This window comes from Arachis hypogaea, chromosome 10 (genome assembly GCF_003086295.3).
Source record: "Arachis hypogaea cultivar Tifrunner chromosome 10, arahy.Tifrunner.gnm2.J5K5, whole genome shotgun sequence".
NCBI lineage: Eukaryota > Viridiplantae > Streptophyta > Magnoliopsida > Fabales > Fabaceae > Arachis > Arachis hypogaea.
In genome coordinates, this window is record NC_092045.1 from 107,100,163 (window position 1) to 107,108,977 (window position 8,815).

Here is an 8,815-nt window from a genome sequence, read left to right on the forward strand (position 1 = left end):
TAGTGATTAATTATAGTGTATAAATAGTATTTTTGATTAAAATGGGTCTTAATAAATGCATGATACTCAGCAATTATTATCATACATTCCATTGCAACAAAATAAAATAAAAATCCCATTGATTTTTCCATTTTACTCCTTATGTTATGCTAAAATTTCATGAAATGCTTACAAAAAGCAAACGACCAATTACTCTCCAAACAAAATTTATTCGTATATTAATAATTTTTGATAATGGATGTTATCAACTTGGTGGCTGTAGTTTAGTGGTAAGAATTCCACGTTGTGGCCGTGGAGACCTGGGCTCGAATCCCAGCAGCCACAATTCGTGCTTTTAATCTTTTATATTAAAAGTATTTATATTGTTTAAAAGAAAAAACGACCTATCTTGCTAAAATTTTTATTTAAGATTAAGTTTAATATATTTTGATTTTATTTTTTGTCTGTCAGATTGTCAATGTGAATAGAAAATATTTTATCGTTTGAAATGAATAAATTACGTTTCATTAGCCATCTAAATGACGTTGATCAAGTGATGACAATAATAGGATAAGAAAAAACCAGCATATTATATTATATTATTTATGCAATAGTGCTTCTGTAGTTTCCTGCATAGTTCCCACTTTCCAGCTGTTCTTCGACCCCGTTGACAACATCATAATCACTTCACTTAACAATTAAAAAATCAACGAATAATATATTCGTAATCCAAAAAATAATATATTATATTTTATGGATGATATAATCACAACTGGTGTATGTGTTTTTAACTTTTTATATTTAATCAATAAAGTGAGAGAGATATTATCTATTGTTAATAATTTTTAGTTTTTACCCACTAATTAAGGAGGGTTTATATATATATATATATATAAAACAAACCCTCCTTAATTAGTATATGTCATGGATTATATTTGTATTCAGATTTTATTTATATTTAAATTTCTTTTATAATACAATACAACAATTCTCAACGTCTAAAACGAAATTCTTATTTCAATATAAATGTTTCTATATGTATACAAATAAATATTTCAAAATCATAAAGCAATGTTTCTGTCTGGACGTTTGTGTTAAGGGCCAGCACCGAATGGCACCTAACCCAGAAAAGGATGAAAGTTTTGATTGGTCAACTGGGTTTCTTTCTTTCTAAATTCCGATGCCTACCTTTGAGGATGCAAAATAAAAGGGTCTCATAAACCCAATGTCCCCTATAAATATGGCATGCTTGCTTCCTCCTCCTTCAACTAACCACATTTATACATACATAACATTACATTATTAGAACCCAGTATTTTGGCTTTGCGATGTTTGTTCATCTCATAGATTGATTTGAAGCTAAGAAATATGTGAGAGGAACTTCTGTCGCAGGAGAGATGATGCCTTTTGCTACACACTCGGCCTGCTCGACTGGTCGTGTGTAATAGGCTAGTAGCAATAGGAGTCATCTCTCTTCGACAAAAGTCCCTCCACTTTCTGCCTAGAACTCGAGAAGTCCAACCTCATCCATATATAAGCAAGGTAAGAAATTTCCAGCATTTTGTTGCTCATGTTAATTTGTTCCATCAAATTAAGGCTTGTTCGGGGTGTAAAATAATGGAAATTAAACCATTAAATGCCATATTAAGATAATTGTTATTGGCAATTTTGGTATTCTGATGGTTAGACTTGACTCTTGAGAGTAACTTAAGCTGAAAAAAAGGCATCAAATGATGATGTGAAGAATGCATATTTTGATGTGGAAATGTTTGGTAACAAAAAAAAATATTAGATAAAGAGAAAGTTTATGGATCAGCAGTATTTAACTAGTCAAAGGAAAGTAAGTGATTTTATACTATTAAATATAATCTCATATCATTAAAAACACTAATCATAACTAATTGATGGGTATAAATTACAAAATTTGTTAACCCCTAACACTCTTCTTAGACAAAAACAGCCAGACATTCGTTAATTATCGCGACAATTAATAAATGTTAAATAAGACAAATTTTGACTTTTTTTCTCTCTAGCATTACGATTTTGATGGGTTGGTATAGTTGTCATTGGAGGACAACGATTTAACTCTGATGGTAGTGAGAATATTTTGATTTTAAAATATTTTGATTTCTTTCTTAAATTTCAGTTGTATATATGTTATTAGTTTATTATATACTTTATTATCATGGTAGTGCATGTGAATCAAAACATATTATGGTACGATAAAGACTTCATTTTAGGAAAATTATTCCATTCATGTTTTTATTATCCGAAATATGGAATTATATATTATTGAAACTGAACCAAGTTGCTATTATTAATCAATAACAAGGTTAAAGTGGTTTGAGATTATATATATTAATTAATTATTTTTGTCTCCTGTGAAATTAAGTGATGACAACCATCCAAGACGAATGTTTGGAGATGTACAAGTTGCTGCTGCAAATTTAACACTGTTTGTTAGTTATTCATATTCTCATCATGTGGTGCACTTTTTTGTTTTTGATATTGGAATAGTTGTAGTGGTGTTTTTCTGAAACGTGGATTATTACTTAAACATGGAATTGTTTAATTAGATAAGTAGAAATTGGACCGTTCAATATGTTAGAAGTACAGAAATTGGACAGTCTAATTTGTATAGGTATATAGAAATTGAACGGTCCGATTTGTGTACCCTATTTTTTTTTTATTTTTTAAACACAAATCGAACAATCTGATTTGTGTACTTCCTACAATTTTAAAAAACAAAAAAATTACCATATTAAAATATATCACTCGTACTACTTTCATATAAATTTTTTTAGGATGATAAAATAAATAACCAAATATATATAAAAAAGAACTACTATCTCTTTCAGGTATATTATATACACTCTCATTAATTCTATCTCTGAGATTTATTCTGACTTAATCGTCAAAATTTTTTTACAGATCACCCCATCAATCATAAACCGGAATCTGGAACGCAAAATAATTCCAAAATTATAAAATTATATAATTCTAAAATTATAAATTGTAAATCGCTGGTGGTCGTCTATTTTATATAAAGATAGATTGATATCCCTTAATCTTATATAGTGTATACTAAAATAATTAAATAAACATTTTATTGTGTTTAATTATGTGTCATTTTTATTTCTCTCACCTTAATTACTGGTGTTTCAGTTTCACATACTATACCTAATCGCAACTAACGGTATGTGTAAATTTATTCTAATTATAAATGATAGAAAAAAATACTTTATTTTTTAAATTATTATTGAAAACAATATATATAAAGAAAGGCCTATATATTATTGTTATTATTATTATTAATTATTATTATTAGCAGTGCCATTTATGGGGTTTATAGTTATCTCCATAGAAGTAGGCCATCTTTCAAATTGACTAGTTCATTCATACGTTAATATTCTCTTTTGTTTAACGTTTCGTTTTCAATTATTCTATACAAAACTGAAGTGTCATTTAATTAATTATTTGATGAAATCAATGTTAAACAAATGAAGCAAAAAGATAACAAAAGATTGCATACAGAGCTGAGCTGTGCAGCAATGATTAGATTAGTTCATTCATTATAAGAATGTGAGTTTTTTTATGAACATACATCATGATTAATTAATAATATTTCAAATGAAGTGCTTGTGTTTCACGTGATGAACCTACCGATATGATGTGTAAAACCTTTTTTTTATTATATTTTTTATTTTGAAATGTTAAGATTAATTCTTTGCACATTTAATCTTTATCTAAAAGTATTATTAACTAATGAATCATTATAAACATAAAATGAGATTTGTTTATTTAAATTATTAATATTTATTTAAGTAGACTAATGAATTAAATACCAGATATTTTAGTTTGTGTGTGAAACCAATTAACAATGCTCAATTTGCAAAGAGTTTGTGGTTTTCTTATTGCTGCCGCCAACCAATGAATTAAACAAGGTTCAATGTATATGTATAGCAAGAATATTATTGGTTATCATATCGTACCTCAAATGTCACATCAATGATTAATCATAATTTAGGAGTTAAATTTTATTTTAATCTCTAAAATTAATGAGTTGTAATAATTTTAGTTTTTAACTTTTTAATTATCATAATTTAGTCTTTCATATTTAAAAAAGTGCGATTTTTTTATTTAAATAAATAAACAAAAATAATTAGTTCTCAAAATACGGAGGAGATAAAATTAAAATAAAAATACGTATAACCACTTCATCTGTAGTGCATGCAAAATAAAAAAACACATCAATTCAAGAATATGAAAAAACACATCAATTTAAGAATGACTCCGACAAAATAGAGGCTGACATAAGAGAAGAGTAAACGGCGCATGAAAATTGAAGCCTGACTGGCAATCGTAAAATGGCCACTTCTGGTCCAGTATCTGCAAATTAGAGCAATTAGCTGTCGCAGACACGAATTGGACCAACACAGTAGCGACGCAACGAATTGTGTTGCAAACCATTTCCATATTTTATTGTTTAGAAGAAATTAGTTAATCTAATTCTATTTAAGAGTTTATTATTAGTCATTATATTTATGCATATACAGCGGATTTGAGTTTTTGCTATAATCAAAACTTATTATTATTAAAATTAGAACATAAGGCACACTTATATATCAATTCAATTCTTTGTATTTTTTGTTTCTTCAATCAAGTTTGGGTGTGTTTAACAAACACGTTATAGAGGATAAAAGTGCATTTAAATTTCTTTTAACGTTTTTTTTGTTTGATAATTTTTTCTGCTCAAAACGCAAACGTAATTCTCCATTTTAAAGGCGCCGTTCACCTAAAACAAGAAGTTATAACTTTTGTGTTCACCTAATTTATGTTCTGGTCTTTATTTGTTTCAATAGTATTCTAATTTTTTATAATATGTATTATTGTTTCTATTACAAATGATAAATTAAATAAAAAGTTAACCATACATAATAATAAAAGCATAACTAATAAAAGTTAAAATCTAAGGCAATAATAAAAATAAAATTATTGAGAGTATTTAAAAAGAACACTACAATATGTTATTTTATATGTTATTTTTAATTTAATAAATAAATATTAATTTTTATTATAAAAAGAGTACTTAAAAGTTGTCCATTTTTATGTTATTTTTAATTTAATAAAATTTTTTATTATAATAGTAAAAAATTATAACATACTAAAATAGAATACTAAAAAAAATATTATACAAAAAAATACTAAAAAAAGTATAAAAAATTATTAAATATACTTAAAAAGATAACATTATAATTTAATATTATATTTTTTTAGTAATTATCTATTTAAAAATTATTTTAACTAATATTATACAAAGAATATTCATTTTATCAAATTCAATTTTAGTATAGAATTGTCAAGCTAGCATAAATCATGTTGGCACAAACTTACTTTTACCAAAAATAAATTCTATAAAGTTACTTTCATTCAAACTGAAGTTTGACAAACCGTTAATCCTAACACACTTTATTGCTGATCTCAACACTGAAAAGCCCTAGAACTTTGGACACTAGTCACTGCCATCACCAGTTTCAATTCAACTAGGATTTAATTCATTTCAATTCAATCTAGTGTCAAAGTTAAGTCACAATATAATAATGAATGTGCTTGAACAGCTCAAGAATCACGATATCCAGCGAGCTCATATGTGGCAAATGACCTTTCGAAGACATGACCTCGACAATAGAGCTGCCGCCAAGGTATTGGTGCAGGTACTCCGCCACAACCACCAAAACAGTGAGGTCTTTCTTGCTTTGCATTATATGACATGGAATAGTAACGAGGCTTAGAATTTGTCTCATATCGCTTTGGAATATGGTTTGTAGTTCGTGGGCGCCGCCACTATGTTGGTCCAATTCGTGTTTGCCAAAACTGATGTGCTCTAATTCGCGGGTGCTGAAACAGAGGGGGCCATTTCGCGCCAGTCCTGCATTGGGAAATCAGGCTTCGTTTTTCTTGGACCGTCTACTCTTCTTCCATGTCAGCCCCCATCTCGCTGGCGCCATTTTTGAATTGATGCGTTTCTACATTTCGCATGCGCCGCAGACGAAGTAGCCATGCGTATTTTTATCCGAATTTCATTTCCTGCGTATAATTAATCATTTTTGTTTATTTATTTAAATAAAAAACCAAAAAGTGTACTAATGTAATTTTTCGTGTATTTTCTGTTGCCGAAACTCAATCCCGTAGTGACGTAGCTCAAGCCTTGTCACGCTAAACATATATTAAATTAAAACGAGGTCGTATGCATTTTGGTACTAAAGAAGACACTAAATGACGTGGTTTGAGAATTTGAACAATACTAAAATGTTATACCCATCTCTTTTAGTATTGTTCAAACTCTAAAATGCTCTTTTAGCGCTAAAACGACGTAATTTTAATATGTCTAACATGACAAGACTTGAGCTATCTCACTAATAGCGTTGATGAGGGACTATATTGGTACACTTTTTTAAATTTGGGAGACCAAATGTAGTAATTAAAAAGTCAAGGATTAAATCAATGCAACTCAACGATCTCAAAGACCAAAGTAGAAGTTAACTCCATAACTTAGCTTTAGCCTTTTAAGTATTGTATGATTAACGTAATACAATTAATTATTACAATGCAATATAAATTATCAATAAAATGATATTGTTTATAGTTAATATGTTAATTGCCTTGATCTATCACATCAATCAATAAACGTATCATCATGTCTATTATAATTCGTCTATACTGATATTTTGATATGAATTATTGAGTTTAATTTTGATACGTAAACAATGGCATTTATTTTTTTGGATGATCATTTACGCGGTTAATATAAAAAGTAGTTATTTTTACTATCATTACGTAATTGAATGTACATATAAAACTATTTTTTACTGATAATACATCAAAATTAAATTCATGAATTATTTTGCCTAATTATTTTAAAAATAAATATTTTTTGGTGTTTATTTATCTAATTTTTTAATTCACAAAAATATCCAAATCATATAAAAAAATCTAAATCACATCGAAAAAACAGTGGCGGCGAAAGTCGCGATGCGATAGTGGACAGAAACGCAACGGAAGGCGCAACGGTGTGCGGCATGATGGAGGACGGCGATGAGAGAGAAGAACGACAGTGGCAGAGGGCGCGACGCGATGGAGACGATGACGCGAGGGAGGACGCGGCCACTGTGACATGATCGTGATCGCATCCTCGCATGATTTCTCCCTATAGCGACGACATGAAGGAACGCATGTGCAACTCGTGCGAGAACACCCTCAAACTGTGGCGCAAGTCGCGCATTGTGGAGGTGGAAATGTGGCGACGGCAAAGAATCTGCGTGATGAGAGAGAAGGTTGACGCGATGAGAAATTTTGTTTAGAAGAGGTTATTTTGCCTGATCTTAATTATTTAAAATTTGATTAAATTTAATTATTTAAATTTTAAATTTTGATTTTAAAAAAATTTAAACTTAATTAATAAAAAAAATGTTTAAGTTGGTTGGTAAGTGTGTTGACCCTGTATTTTTTTATGGTGAATTCTATCAGGGGCGGAGCTAGAGTAATTTTTAGGAGGGGACCAACATAAAAGTATAATATTAGAAGAAGAAAAAATTAAAATTAAGGGGGGCTAATATAAAAATTAATGACCTTTATACATTAAAATTTTTTATTTAGGGGGGCCATTGCTCCCCTTCTCTAATACTTACCTTCGTCCCTGAATTCTATTATAAAAATTTTATAATTGTCTTCGTATAAAGATGTATTTTTTTATTATTAGATGATAAATTATATGATTTAATTTGATATACTATAAAAATATTATCTTTTTTCAAAACGTAGCCAAATAAATAAAACATATTTTTAATATAAGACCTTTTATAAAAAGATATTTTTAACATCTTCATTTGAATAGATGTCTTTTCTCAATATCATACTATATTAAGACTCAATATATACTTGTCATTTCAACTTTTTTAGTAACTAGTTTTTTCTACTTAGTTGTTTTCCTTTTTCTTTCTGTGTTTTAATGCAAAACAAAAAGAGGGCTAAATTAAACATGCATGTTAAGCCACTACCAGTATTATTTTATTAAATAAAACGATACAATTTCGGTGTGAACATAGATATCGATAGTAAGTGTAAAGTGTGGTAGGTTGCATCGGGTTAGATGAAATCTGTGATTTTTGGCAGTATTAGAGTTCAAGTTGGCAAATTAACGTAATTAAGTTCTAAGTAAGAGATCATGCGATTTAGTGTGAACATGCATGTATCATGTATGGAGCTATGTATAGCTAGCAAGCTAGCTAAAGCCTAGAGAGTACGACAATAAATCTTGTGCAGGTTTAGGTTTCTTAATTAGATTCAATGGTCTCACGAGTCACGAGCAGCATTAGTATCCTTAAACCTTAACATGAAAGCTATGCCAAAGCCACTTTTAGGAGAGAAGGGTTATTTTCTAAGGAAAAAAAATTGCATTATTTTTATAGAATAATGCTAAAATTAACCACCAAAATTAGTCATATAAAATATATATTAAAATATAAATATAAATTGAAAATAAATTAAACTACATATATTTATATATAAATATATTGATGACTGAATTTAGTAACTAATTTTAATGTATAAATAACATTTTTTATTTTAATATATACATCTTACTTGTATATATTTTTTCAATGGTATAAAAGTGAAATTTACCTTCTTCTTGTTTTGTATAAATTACTTTTATTATAAAAATATATATTAAAAAATTTGTTTTTTTATTTTAAATATGATGTATAAAGTGGTGATTAACAGAGTTATTATACAAGATAGTAATTAATCAACAAAAAGAAGGATTGCAAAACAAAAG

The 8,815-nt window shown here is 28.3% G+C and overlaps 1 non-coding gene across 1 annotated transcript; it reads left to right on the forward strand.

Moving 5' to 3' along the window:
- The first annotated feature begins 252 nt into the window (after positions 1 to 252).
- TRNAH-GUG (transfer RNA histidin (anticodon GUG)) lies at positions 253 to 324 on the forward strand. Its single transcript has one exon. It is a non-coding gene; the product is annotated as a tRNA-His (tRNA).
- Positions 325 to 8,815: the final 8,491 nt, after the last annotated feature.